This window comes from Ochotona princeps, chromosome 2, assembly GCF_030435755.1.
Source record: "Ochotona princeps isolate mOchPri1 chromosome 2, mOchPri1.hap1, whole genome shotgun sequence".
NCBI classification, from domain to species: Eukaryota; Metazoa; Chordata; class Mammalia; order Lagomorpha; family Ochotonidae; genus Ochotona; species Ochotona princeps.
This window is the reverse complement of record NC_080833.1, coordinates 15139150-15153745: the sequence shown is the minus strand read 5'-3', so window position 1 is coordinate 15153745 and position 14596 is coordinate 15139150. Positions and strand designations below refer to the sequence as shown.

At 52.0% G+C, this 14596-nt stretch overlaps 1 protein-coding gene across 2 annotated transcripts in view; it reads right to left on the bottom strand.

The window, feature by feature from the left end:
- CDC42 (cell division cycle 42) overlaps window positions 1-1270 on the bottom strand; it is a 38298-nt gene extending 37028 nt beyond the window's left edge. Inside the window, exon 1 of one of the 2 annotated variants that reach the window (XM_058676571.1) lies at window positions 1135-1270. The gene's annotated coding sequence lies outside the window, so the exon portion shown is untranslated. The remainder of the gene's footprint in view (window positions 1-1134) is intronic. The other variant, XM_058676563.1, reaches the window with a different exon arrangement.
- Window positions 1271-14596: the final 13326 nt, after the last annotated feature.

Here is a 14596-nt window from a genome sequence, read left to right as displayed (position 1 = left end):
GCTGCAGGGAGGGGAAGGTGCGGACCCTGGGCTCCCCCACAGCCAATCCTGAGACTGAGCCCTTCCCGGCTTTCAGATGCCAACACAGTAACAGGATTGCAAAGTCACCTCCACGCGGTGGGAGGGCAGCGGGGTCAGCCCCGGGGGCGCCCCACTAGGCACGCCGCCTGCATTGGGGGGACCGGACTTCTTAAGAGTTAAAACTCGCACCCCTTCACTGAGATGACGTCACCTTCCACCCTGCATTTCTCTCGGACTTAAAAGGGGAGGGAAAAAAAAAAAAACCACAAACGAACAAAGAAAAACGCTCCCCCAGTCAGAGTGATGAGGCAGGCGGCCCCCGCCAGGGTCGAGAGCAGCTTCGGGAAGTGTCTGGAAGGGAAGCCTTCCTGGCAAGGGCAGGGCCCGGGTGGGAGAAGGCCAGGAGAGGCGCGACCCGAACTCGGCAGGGGTCGAGGGGGGCTGCGAAGTCGGCTCGGGTCCACCCCGGGGCCGCCGCCAGTGGCCGAGCTGCCCACCCCGCGGCCACGGCCCCGCCGCGCTCTCCATTCCGCTCCCCTCCCCCGCCCGCCGCAAAATGTCCGCGGCGGCGCGCGGCAAAGCAGGAAGTGCAAGCCCGGGGCCGGTGGGCAAGCGCCCAGCCCTGCCAAGCTCCGGGCCCCCGGCGCCTGTCCTCCCCGGACCCACGGCGGGCGGCTCTCCGCGGCCTCGGGGCCCCCCGCCGCATGGTGGCCGGCCGGAGCCCGCGGGGACGCGCGGCGGGGGAGGGGAGCCGGCGCCCGGGATGGGTGTGACCCCCCCCCTTCCTTCCGCCGCTGCCCGGTGACAGCCCGACCCCGCCCGAGCCCCGGCGTGCTCCGGCCGGCTCCTCGGGGGGACCCCGCGCGCCCCGGGCCCGGCAAGCTCTCCGCTGCCCCGCGGCCCCGCGCCCCGCCACCCCTCAGAACTCGGACCCGGGCGCCTCGGGAGGGCGCAGCGCGAGCCACGCACGGCCTCCCGGCCCCCACGCTCCCAGGCCTCGCGCCATGCCCGAGACAGCCCGTCCCCGACGACGGGGAGCAGCGGGGAAGAGCGCGGCGAGCACCGGCCGGCCGGGGAGCCGCTCCCTCGGGGAGCCTCGGGCCCCGCACTCACCTCGGCTTCTCCACCGGGGCGTTGGCAGCACTGCGCGGGGTCTCCTCCGCTGCCGGACAGGGGCACGCTGCCGACGTCAGCACGCAGGACACGCACGGTTGGGTGCCTGCGGAAGTGGGAGGGACGGGGCGGGGACTGAGGCCGTGGTGGGCGGGCCTCGGCCGGGCTTGCTCCGGCCCCGCCCAGCCGCCGCGCACGCGCAGGCTGGCGCGCCTGGCTCACTCCGAGCTGTGCGGTGCACATCTCTTTCCGGTGGTTGTGGTGGGCGGCCAGGGTGAGAGCAGCTGTGTGCATGGCGCTTCCTCTGGCGTTTCGCCGGATGTTTGCGACGTGTGAAGCAAAGTGTGACCTCCTGTTTCACGAAGCAGCCGAAAACTCCAGGGACCTGCGCAGGGTGCACTCCGGGCCAGGGTCCCATGCCCTGCCTGCGGAACCTGAGGCTGCTTTTCCTCCCCTGCAGCAGCCTGGGAGCTTGTGGGGGCTCAGACACTCTCCCCTACACCAGGCCTTGCTTCTCCTGTTCACTCCTTTTCCCAGGCCTCGCTGGGCTCTCGGCCCTCCGATGTTACCACCGTCCTTGGCCAACGTAGCTTCGTTGCACCGGCTGCATTGGCTCCCTGTTAGTGTGCAGGCTTCTGGATACCAGGGACCTCCTCCACTCCTAACGAATTGTCGGTCATCAATAATGTCTCAATTATTGCCTCCCGCCAAGAATGATACCTGATTCTGATCGATTTAATAATCCTGTTTCCTGTTGGATTGTTGACATACAGCTTCAGTTCCGCTTGCTTGGTGTTGTAGACCCGGTGCTAGACTTCGCATGTGGTAGCGGCTCATCAAAAACCACCGGTGATAACTTCACGGCAGAGCAGGTTAAACCACTGGTTCGGTCACAGCTGCCCTGTTGCCCATCTGGGGCCTGCTGATTGAGCTGGGAGGGACTAGGTGATGGCCCGAATGCTGGACCTGCTGCCACCCAGGTTGGAAACCCAGATGCAGTTCCTGGCTGCTGGCTTCGGCCTGTGAGTACTGGGAAGGGAACCTGCAGACGGGGACTCTAGCTCTCCCCAAGTGTATCACTCTGCCTTTCAAAGAAATACATTTTAAAGACAAAAACAGCCATCCTCAGATATAAGAACTATTCCCCACTTATTGATGTCTGCAGTGAAGTTCAACCTGTTACTTGCCTGTGGCCAGCAAGCAGAGCTGGGGCTCCAGTTCAACTGCAGCCTGTCATTGGCCATTAGGGTTTGACGACACTGAGCAGGGTCAGTATCAAGAGGTCAGCAGGCGGGTCCAGCAGCGGGCAGCAGGTCTAGCCGCTGCTCACCCTGCTGCTCCTTGCTGTCCTCCCGTCTGCCTGCTAATGCCCCAGGAGGCTTTAGGTGACAGTTCAAGTACTCAGGTTTCTGCCAACTGTGTGGCAGATTCCTCCTCCTTGGCTTCAGACCGGCCCACCTGTGGCTGTTGTAGGCATTGGGGCAGTGAACCTGTAGATGGAAGACATTGCTCTCTGTGTGTCACTGTGCCCATACAAACAATAAATATTTTTTAAAGAGACCAGCTGATGAGCAAATGTATTCTGTGATGAATGCACTGACATGCTGGCAAGCATATTTCCACAATTTTTTCTGGGGATGGCACCATGGCATAATACACTAAGCCTCTGCCTGCTAGCACCAGTGTCCCATATAAGTACTGGTTTCTGTCCTGGCTGCTCCACTTCCCATCTAGCTCCCTGCTTGCGGCCTGGGAAAGCAACAAGGATGGCTCAAGTCCTTGAGCCCCTGCACATGGGAGACCTAGAAGAAGCTCCTTGCTCCTGGCTTTGGACCGACTCAGCTCTGGCCATTGCAGCCACTTGGGAGTAAATCAGTGGATGGAAAACCTATCTCTGTTTCTCTCTATATATATAAAACTCTGCCTTTCAAATAAAAATAAAAACACAGCTTTTTTAAAAAGTTTTTTTTTTTTTCTGTGCACCTATACATTCATTGCACAAAAATAAGACTGTAATCTGGGCCCAGCATAGTAGCCTAGTGGCTAAAATCCTCACCTTAAATGCACCAGGATCCCATATGGGCACCAATTCTAATACTGGTGGCCTCACTTCCCATTCAACTCCCTGCATGTAGCCTGGGAAATCAGTAAAGGACAGCCCAAAGCCTTGGGGCCCTGCACCAGCGTGGGAGACCAAGAAGAAGCTCCTGGCTCCTGGCTCCTGGCTCCCGGCACCTGGCTTCAGATCAGCTCAGCTCCAGCCATTGCAGCCACTTGGAGAGTGAACCATCAGGTGAAAGATCTTTGTCTCTCTTTCTCTCTGTAAATCTGACTTTCCAATAAAAATAATAAATATTTTTGAAAGACTGTAATCTGGTTTTCTCTCTCAAAACCGCACAATGAACATCTTTTCTTGTCAACACCTTTTATCAAGACTACATTCCATTGCGTAGAGATTACAATGTTTACCAATCTCCTACTTGGAGTTGAGGTTGCTTTAGGTTGTTATAGGCGTTTGTGAAATGAGCAGTGTATAAGTTGAACAACAAAGTGGTTACATTCCCCCCAGGAGACTAGTTAGCTGTGTTAGCACTTAGTTATGTTCTCAGGTTTTGTCAGAAGGATCCTCACTCTCCTTTTTCACAGCCCCGCACGGCAGTGCCATTACTGCTTGACCTTGGACCCCATTGCTTGCTGCTGGGCAGACACCTGTTCCTCCTGGTGAGTGGATCCTCTACTGCTTTCCCAGACTATAAGCAGAGAACTGCATTGGAAGTGGAGCAGCCAGGACACAAACCGGTACCCATGTAGGATGGTGCTTGGAGGTGAAGGGTTAGCCAGGTGTGCTAGCCCCTCCTCCCTGAACTTTCAATCCAGGTGGCTCCAGAGTGACTTCACCTCCTTCTGCAGGCCTGGGCAGTGGCCCAGGCTCGGCCAATGGGGCATTGTAGAAAGCCCCATGGCTACAGCATTCCAATAGACATTGAACCTAATGAGTTCAGTTCTGGAACTTGGGTCAGAACTGTCCAGTCCAAAGAATCTCTGGAATCTGTTTGGGCTGTTAGCTGTGAGGACAGAATCTGCCTGAAAATGAGACTGAGAAACAGCTGAACGATGGAGACGTGAAACCAAGTTCCAGGGACACTGCATAACCTGCTGGAATCGGGGACATCTGCCCCGGACATGAAGTCTCTTTATGGCCTAAACCAGGTGTGTAGGTTTCTGTCACCACCACAGCACTCCAGACGAAGCACTCTGCCACTCCTCTCCCACCCTCCCTCTGTGTGAGTGACCCCCTAAATCTACCTCCTCCATCACCGTCCCTACTCTCTTCTTCAGTCTTCTCCCCATTTAGACATTCCATCCGCTCTATGGACTCTTCCTCCAGTCCCATCTGCTCTGGCTTCTCTGGCACCTGTGCCTACACCTGCGCATTCCCAGCCTTTTCTGCATCATACGTCCATGCCCATCATATTCATACCCAGATGCTGGAGGCTTCCCTTAAGAACTTCTGCTTTCACTCACTTGATACCATGCGGCAGTCATCCTCGAAGATCAGGGGTCTGATTAAGCCATTCCTGCTCAGAAGCTATTTCTTTGTTTTCAAAATTAAATCTCAAATCTTTCAGCCAAGTTTCTCAGTTCTCTTCCCCTCCTATACTTTTGTGTGTTTGTTTTTGATTAGCACCAGTTTTTTAAGATTTATTTATTTTTATTGGAAAGTCAGATATACAGAGAGGAGGAGAGACAGAGAGGAAGATCCTCCATCTGATGATTCACTCCCCAAGCTGCTGCAACGTCCAGAGCTGAGCCGAGCTGAAGCCAGGAGCCTGGAGCCTCTTCCAAGTCTCCCATGCATGTACAGGGTCCCAAGGTTTTGGGCTGTCCACGACTGATTTCCCAGGCCGCATACAGGAAGCTGAATGGGAAGTAGGACCACCGGTATTAGAACTGGCACCCATATTGGATCCCGGCACATGCAAGGCGAGGACTTTAGCTGCTGAGCTATTATGCCAGGCCCTTCTCCTTCTATATTGACCAGGGTCTTGCAAGGAAGCAGAATTAATAGGATGTGGATGGACAAATTTTTTGAAGTCTATGTGTTTGTTAGGCAGAGTTATGGGACTGGTTCAGTGGCTCAACAGATTAATCCTCTGCTAGCTAGCACTGGCATCCCATACAAGCATCAGTTAGTGTCCCGGCTGCTCCACTCTGAGTCACTTCCCTGCTTTTGTCCTGGGAAAGCAGTGGAGGATGGTCCAAGTCCTTGTCTCCTGCACCCAGGTGGGAGACCTAGTAGAAGCTCCTGCTTTCAGACCAGTCCAGCTCAGGACGCTGCAGCCATTTGGGGAGTGAACCAGTAGATGGAAGATCTCAGTGTGTCTTTCCTCTCTGTAAAATCTGCCTTTCAAATCAAAATAAAATAAATGCTCAAAAAAAAAAGGTGGGGCCCAGCAAGATAGTGTAGCAGCTAAAGTCCTCGCCTTGAACGTGCCAGGATCCCATATAGGTGCTGGTTCTAATCCCGGCAGCTCCACTTGCCATCCAGCTCCCTGCTTGTGGCCTGGGAAAGCAGTCGAGGACGGCCCAAAGCCTTGGGACCCTGCACCTGCATGGGAGACCCAGAAAGAAGTTTCTGGCTCCTGGCTTCAGATTGACTCAGCTCCTGCTATGCGCTCACTTGGGGAGTGAATCATCAGACTGAAGGTCTTCCTCTCTATCCTCCTCCCTGTATATCCACCTTTCCAATAAAAATAAATAAATCTTTAAAAAAAAAAGTGAAGTTATACAGAGAGCAGTAGGGAAAGAGAGAGAAAAAAAGAGAAGAAAGAGTTCTTCTATCAACTGGCTCATTCCCCAAGTGGCCACAACGACCAAGAGTCAAGAGCTTCTCCTAGGTCTTCTAGGTCAGCCACAGGGATTACTGACATTCAAGGAGTTGGATCAGAAATGGAGCAGATGGGACTCAAATCTGCGCACATACGGGATGTTGGTGCTGCAGGCAGTGGCTTAACGTGTTGCACAACAGCTCTGGCCCCCAGGCAGATTTGCTATGAGGAATTGACTCACATGGTTTGGAGGCTGAGAAGTCCTGAGGGCTGCAGGGGAAGTCTACAAGCTGGAGACACCCGAGACCCAGCTTGAATGGTTTCATTCAAGACTAAGTGCTAAGGCCCAAGAACCAGAGCTGCTACTTCCATTCTGGTCCAGAGCTGGAAGACATTGGAGTCAGGAAGGGCTGACATCTCAGGCTGCATGAAAAGGCAAAGGAAACTCCTTACTCAAGGAACGGTCAACTGTTCTGTTCTATTCAGGCCATCAACTGCTTCCACGGGGCCGCCCCTCGGAGGGACAGGCTGCCTTGCTCAGTCCACTGATTCAAATGCTGAGCTCACGCAGAAAAACCATCACAACTATGCCCAAAATAATGCTGGAAGCAGTGTATTTGTGTACTCTGTGGTCCAGATAAGCTGATGTATAAAATCAACCAGAGAAACAGGGTTTTGGCCTAACAGTAAAGATACATATGAGATATATGTGTCTCTTACTAGTACCTGGGCTTGTGTCCAGGTCGTGAGCCACAAACCCGGGTACTGATTCCAGTTCCTGTGATCCAGCAGGCAGTGATTCCAGCAATAGGCTGCTGACATTCCCGTGGGAGACGATGATTGAGTTTCTGGCTCTTTGCTTCAGCCTGGACCCTCCTTGGTCATGGCCAAGATTTGCAGAATAAATCAGATTATGGAAGCACCGTCACACACTCGCTAAATAAGGAGAAGCAAAATAGAATGTGCTCAAACAATCTACTATACACCTTATCCACAGCTGGACTTAGTGTTATGCACACAGGTGCCGTGACTCCTGGCCTCAGTTGCCCCTGCTGTCCTCTAGCCTAGAAAACCTTCCTTCTCATCTACTTTCTGGAAAATTCATACTCCTTCCCATCATGGAATGTGCCTTTTGCCAATACTAGCCTTGCACGCTTTCCCACCTCTGTACCTCTGTAGACCTTGTGGGTCCCTTCCCGTCTGCCACTCTCCTGCTCTCTCCCAAAAGAATTAGCCTGGGCCTCAACTCGGAAACCTCCACTGACCTATTGACTCACTGCTTTGTGTGTAAATCATTCCTGTGACACACCAGGTTGGAATGATTTTTGTCTATGGTGCCTAAACCACCGGGGTTTGAATAGACAGGGATTTCATCTTACTCATTTTTGTCTTTTTACCTAATTACCTGGCACACAGGTGGCCTTCACAAAAGTTTCATAAATGATGCATGAACAAACACAAGGCCATCTCGGCCTTCCACGGCCTTATCTCAGCTCCCAGGGCACTTAACTGACCCCTTCTCGAGGGGTTCGCCTGTTTAACCATGGGTTCCCATGCTCTGTTTGCCCTCCTGGAACCTCCCGGGGGCAAACTCTGCTTGAGATGCACCGTGTGCCCCTCACCATGTTCCTCTGATACTCTCACACTGAATGGGAGAACCTCGGAGTGTATTTTCTGCCAAGGCTACAACCCACGAATCCACCATCATCTCCCGTGGGGATGCCAAGAGCGGATATGCAGTGAAGATGCCCCCTGGAGGCAGGCTTTTGGCACAGTGGTGACCACACTCGTTAGGATGCTGGCAAGCCACGTTGGAAAGCCTGGGTTCAGGGCCCACATCTGCTTTTGATTCTGGCTTCCTGTTTATGTGTATCCTTAGAGGCAGCCATTGATGGCGCAGGTGCAGGTGCTTGGGTTCCTGATGCTCACATGGGAGACTTGGGCTGTTCTGGCCATTTGGGGAGCGAACCATCAGATGACAGACGTGTGTGTGTGTGTGTGTGTGTGTGTGTGTGTGTGTGTCTGCCTTTCAAATAAAAATGAGGAAAAAAAGAGATGCTATCCTTTGTGTTCTTCCATCTTAGCATATATGTGAAAGTAAATCCTAATTTAAGGCTTTCCATGTGATTCGCAGGTGAAAAACTACTAAGAAAGCAAGGAAGTGAAGGAGCTGTGACCTGGAAGGGGTGGGTGGGGTTGAGGCAGCAATGATCGATCCATTTCATGACCTGGCTGATGACTGCACAGACGTTAGCTTCAGAGCAATTCACTGTACTCGTACACTTTCTGGTGTGCCTTTCTCCTGTGTCAAATTTCACAGAAATGCAGCTTAGCATTGTTACATGGAATTAGGATGTTTAAGTTATTATCAAAAGGGTGCTGATGGTGTGCAAATCCATATCATTGAGGCACAAGCCCCACCCTTTGACCCGAACCCCTGGTTGGTTATGGCCAAGACCATGTCAGGGGCCTCACCCACCTCACTGTGCCAGAATGCTTCTGGATTGGCTTCCAGAGGCTCCAGGAGGGGCCCTCTCCGTTTTCCCCCTCCACTGAGTCCACAGCAGTAAACTTGTCCAGGGACCTGGGCCTTTCTTGGCTTCAGAGAAAGGACAGGAACTAACCCAGGCTGTTTCCCACTTGCCCTCTGACGGGCCGAGGCTTGTCTCCATCCTCTCGGTTCCACATCTCTGGCAGACAGGATCTGGGTCACTGAAGACAGGTGCAGAGAAAAATCTGGAAATAATTCAATAGCCCCATCTCCTTCTTGTAAAATTTGATACAGACCCACAGGCATGGGGCAAATGAGTTTTAACTTAAAAAAAATGATCTGTGTGTCTCTGACACATGGCCAGGTTGGGACCAATACTCCTGTGTGAGGCCTCTCTTTAACCCTTCACTGACTTCTCCCAGCACTTGGAATTAAATCCAGACCCTTCCCCTACACGGCCCTCAACAGTTGGCCCTTGTTTATCTCCCTAACTCTTTCTTGGACAACACACTTGTTCCCTGGGTCCACCTCTACTGCCCTCTGGGTTATTCCTTATTTTCAGGTCATCACACCTGCCTCAATGCCTTTGCATTTGCTGTGCCCACTCGTGCTCCCCAGTTGCCTGCCTTTAAACCCAGTCTTGGCTCATATATCTCTGCCTCCAGACCTCCTCCCTCTACAGCCTAAACAACACCCCCATTCTACCACCATATCACTCGGCTCTGTTTCCTTTATAGCATTTGTCACTCTACAAAATGTCTCGCTTCTTTGTTTTATCATTTGCCTCCTTCCATTGAAAGCAAACTTCAGAGGATGCCTCACCTTTGTAGACTCAGTCCTAGAATATAGGGCATTCTGAATAAAAGAAGAAATGTAATGAATAGAGACACAATTGCCACTCAAGCAGGTAAGATCTCCCCATGGGACAGAAAAATATCAGGTGCTGGGGTAAGGGCATGCACTTGGGGTTGGAGGAATCGGAAGAGCTGAGTACTCGAGGGTGATGTGGCTGGCTCTCAGCACTCCCTGTGCTCCAGGCACACTTCTCAGTGCCTAATATGTTTGCTCTCACTTGAAACTCACCACGACTCTAAAACAGTTGACTTTTTGTACACAAGTCAGGCACGGGACAGGAGTAACATTTGCCCAAAGTCACACAGCCAGAAGGCAGAGACACGAGGATTCAAACCCACAGCTGCAGGCAATGTCTCTGAAAGCAGCAAGGTTTGATGGAGAGGTGGAGGAGCTGCCCAGACTGGCCAGACCAGGGGAAGGCAGGCTGATCCAGGCAGACGGAACAGGAAACTGCAGACCTGAAGAAGCACGCCACTGAGGGATGGCTAAACCTCACAGACAAGAAGTGAGACACAAAATGATGCCCTTTGCTTCCAAAACTTGCACGACTGGTCTAGGCAATGAAACTCACGCCAGGTGTTAGTTTTCTGGGAGCAAATGACCAGGAGCTTGCCTGAGGCAGGCATCCGGTGTCAGGCTGGGAACCAGTTGCATTTAGTCAGATCAGGACTGGTGGGTGGGGTGGGGTGGAGGTTGGGGGAGGTGTGTGTGTGTGTGTGTGTGTGTGTGAGTCACAGGACTGCACCCCCTTGGGACAAATTCGTGCAAGTAGGATCTGTGCACTTTTTTAAAGCATTTGTTTTTATTTATTTGAAAGGCACTGTGATGAACTACAGCGAGACAGAGGAAGATCTGCTGGTTTAGGCTCACTTCCAAAATGGTGGCAATAGGTCAGGCTGAAGCCAGGAGTCAGGCCTGCTGCTACCCAGGTATAATGCCAGGGGCAAATGAGCAGGAAATAAAATAAAAGAGAGCACGCCGCACTCCAGGGGTTCTATACTCTGTTTTGCACCTGACCTTGCAACAAGCCCTTGGTTAGCTCTGCCTGGAAGCTCAAAGGCCCCCTGGTACCTAGCAACCACCAGAATGCCCAGAAACTGGGCATTTGAAGCTGCGTGTATCTCCTGGGCAGGAAACCACCCTCAGCATATGGACAGCCAGGGCTGCCCCTTCACTTCCTCTGAGACCAAACTGTGAACCCAGCCAGGCTGCGCTCAATGCTCAGAGCCCCGTCGTACAGGTGCAACAGGGGACTTCTCCGTGTGATATCCTCCTACCAGGGAGGATCTCTGATGAGCTTCAGCCTCCATACCTGACGTAACCGTCTTAATTGCAGGGGGCTGATCTCAGCACAACAGCCACGGCACAGAACACTCAGTCAACACCCTTGTGCCAGGATCTGCTGAGGGAAGCTTCTGGGTTTCTCCAGCTGACTCCTGATCTCTTCTGAGTACGTCTATCCTTATTTTTTTTTCATTTTTTTCTTTATTTTTGACAATCTACATAGTTAATTAGGGCACAAAGGTTTAAGGGCTACAGGAAAGTGTCTATCCTTATTTTTTAAGAGAGAAAGAGAGAGATCTTCCATCACTGGTTCATTCCCTCAATGAGTGCAGTAGCCACACTGGGCCATGCTGAAGGCAGGAGACTGAAACTCCCATTCGGACCTATAGATAAGAGACAGGGTCTTCAAGCTACTTAAGTCATGAACTGCTGCCTTCCTGGGCATATTAAAGGGGCACTGGGTCAGAAATGGAACAGCTGGATCTTGAACTGGGGTTCATATGAGATGCCTGCGGGCTAGTGGCAGTCTAACTGCACAACAGTGCTGGCTCCCTGAGGCCCCTATCGAGCCAGCTTCATCTCATTTCTGTATACCAAATCTGCTCCCACCTTCCTCTCCCACCTATTCTGTCCTTTTCTCTTCCACATTCATTGAGCCTCATCCTCTTAAAAAAATTACTAATGTGTGTCCTGGTGGTGATGAATCATACTAATCCTCTGCCTGCCAGCACCAGCATGCTATATGGGTTCTGTTAGCGGCCCAGCGGCTCCACTTCCAATTCAGCCCTTTATTTGTGGCCTGGGAAAGCAGTGGAGGATGGCTTAAGTCCTTGAGACCCTGTACCCACACGGGAGACCCAGAAGCTCCTGGCTCCTGGCTTCAGATTGGCTCAGCTCCGGCCATTGTGGTCATTTGAGGAGTAAACCAGTGGATAGAAACCTCTGTCTCTCCTTCTCTCGCTGTGTGTGAATATCTGCCTTTGAAATGAAAAGGGGGAAAAAAAAAAGAAGGTTGTAACAATGTTTTACTTAAAAATGAAAATATAACATGCAGTAATCCTGGGCCAGGGGTCGTGGTACAGACGGTGCAGCTGCCACCTTGACACTGGTATCCCATGTCAGAACACTGGTTTGAGATGTGGCTACTGTAGGTTTGATCCAACTCCTTTCTATGAGCTTGGGAAGGCAGCAGCAGATGGCCCAACCAACTTTGGCCCATGATACACATATGGACAGCCCAGAGGGCCAGCCTGACCTCTGGCTTCAGGCTGGGATGTTGCAGCATTCAGAGCGATGAACTAGCAGATAAAGATCTCCCTCTCTCACACTTCGCCTTTCAAATACATTTTTTCTTTAAGAGAACAGCAGTAGACTTGCAAAGCTTAGGGAAGACAGGAGGAGAATCATGTCAGGCCAAGAGAAAACCTCCAATAAATGCATAGCACTGGGTGGGAAGCAAACGTCATGTCTTTGTAAGCGCCTGTGCTGAGCTGTCAGTGGAGACCGGGAGGGCCAGCTGCACTTGGCTTTTCCCACCTCGCCCATCCTGTAGGAAACTCCTTGGCTCCACTTCTCCTGGAGCTGGCCTCCTCTCCAGCAGCCAGGGCCTGGCACCCACTCACAGCTGGAGGAGCAGCTGCCTGGCAGATGGCCTGTTTTCCATGGCTCCAGGCAGTCACAAGCGATCATACCTTACTCTGTGGTCCCAGCACTGCTCTCAACCAGCGGTTTCAGGCAGGAACCTCTCAGCAACATGGGGTGCTTTAGAGATCCAGGACAGAAGTGTGTCGATGTTGCCCTTCTCTGTCCCCCTCATGCACAGCACTCAGGGTGCCTTGCAGTGGGATCAGCATTAACCCAGGTGGGCACTGGGCAGGGTGGCTACATGAAGCACTGGCGCCATCACAGGGAGGGGCAGAGGCCTCTCTTCCACGTCCCCAGCGAGCCCTGAGCACACCACAGTCGATCCACTCTTGATGCTCTAGGCAGTGTGGCCTCATGGCTGGGGCATGGGGCTACGGATAAACCTCTCCACTTCGGAGGGTTGTTTGGGGAATCTTGGTGTAAGTTCCCTTCCAGGGTGAGGGACCACAGTGTGTGAGGGCTGGGTTCAGGGCATGGAGGTTGAGCCTTGGCTCTGTTCTCACCTCTCGAGCTCATTCATACATCAGAGGTTCCCTTCCTCACAGCTCGGCCTGCAAAGCGTAGGGCTGGGTAAAGCCCAATAAGGGGCTACTAGGAAGACTTTTTAATGACATCAAACCTATGTTGATAGCAAAAAGACCTCTAAGATTTTGGGGGGGGGGGCAATGAATAAATCATATACTAAAAACACATAGTATATATTTTGTATAAATGAAAAAAGAATACATGTGTCTGCTCAAACATGAGTTTTAGTTTTTCTTTTTATCCCTTCTGTGTTGCTGTGTTTTTCTAACCACAAGTATTTCCTTAACTTTTATAAAATACTAGTAAGAATGACCTGGCTTCGGATCAGCTTAGCCCTGGCCATTGGGGCCGCTTGGGGAGTGAATCAACGGATGGAAGATCTTCCTCGCTGTCTCTCCTCCTCTGTGTATATCTGATTTAGCAATAAAAATAAATAAACCTTAAAAAAACAAAACAAAAACAGCAACAAAACCCACACATTAAAAAAAAAGATTCCACCTGTGGTTGCCTAGGCAGGATCAGAGCCAAATGATTTGATGGGATTTAAATGAGCTGTGGGCTGGATATTCCCCACCCTGCATCACCCAAGTGGCTGAGACACTGGTGAGGGTTGGGAGATTCCTATCATCAATGGGAATTCCTGGCCCCTAAGACTTAAAGGCAGTGTCTTCAGAATGCTTGGGACAAACCACAGTGCTGGAGACACCATGAACCTACCTGGGTCCCTAGCTCCTTTGCCAATGGTAAGCTGCGCTATTCCAACCAGGAGAAGCAGAACTCAGCTATGACGCAAGGCCCTCATCTCTGCGGTCCCCAGCTGCTCTCTGAGTTTGCATGTCTCTGCTTTCCCCCAAGCTGTGCTTCCCATGCGGAGACCTCGTCCCCTTCTGAACCATGCTCCCTTCTCTGTTTTTAACATTTTAAAACAAAATAGGAAAAATTTTTTTCCTTCATGGTACTTCAAAAACTAGACAACAAACAAAAAAGGTTTACTCTTGAAGTTCTCACAAAATCTTTTTTAAATGATTTGCTTGAAAGGAAGAATCCCCAACAGTCAGATCTGCCATGTCCTCATTACTTGCTCAGCAGCTGTAATGGCCAACCATTGGTAGCAGGGTTCCAGACACTTAGGTCATCTTCCGATGCTTCCCCAAGCATTCTGGCCAGAAGCTGGAGTGGAGCAGAAGCACAACGGCCAAGAACCAGCACTTACATGGCATAGTAGCATTGCAAACGGCATCTTAACCTGCTGTGCTACAATACTGGTTGCTCATATTTTCGAGTGCTTAGTCTTGCCTCCTCAAAAACCACACATTGCCTTAGAACCAGATGCTACATTTGTGTTCCAACACCTGGAACAGGCTCCAAGATACAGGAAGCAGCACACAAACATCTTCAGGAGCTGTGTCTGCGTTGGTCCAAGTCACAGGAGCACTTCCACCAGTCCAGGACCAGGGGCTACAGGGGAGGAGGGTTCCCGTGGACATAGACCTGTGGGAGAAGCGGCAGCTGTTCAGCCTCTGCCTGTTTCAACCCCGGTTTCTCCCTGTGTCAGCTGTCAACACAAGCACAGGGCCCCACACACAGATAGGCCAGGATCCCCTCTGTCACACAAGAGCAGAGCACAGCAGTGTCTGCCCCCTGGCAGGGAGTTCTCTGCTGGGGAGCAACTGCAGGGGTCTGGTGAGGGGAGCGGAGGAAGTGTGAACCACACAGCTTGGGGAACAGCTCCTTATCCCATCCTGCCCTGTTTTACCTCTTTCTCCATTTTCTTCCAATTGAAATCCTGCTTAATAATAAAGGCCAGTTGGGCCTGGAGTGGTGACCTAGCGGC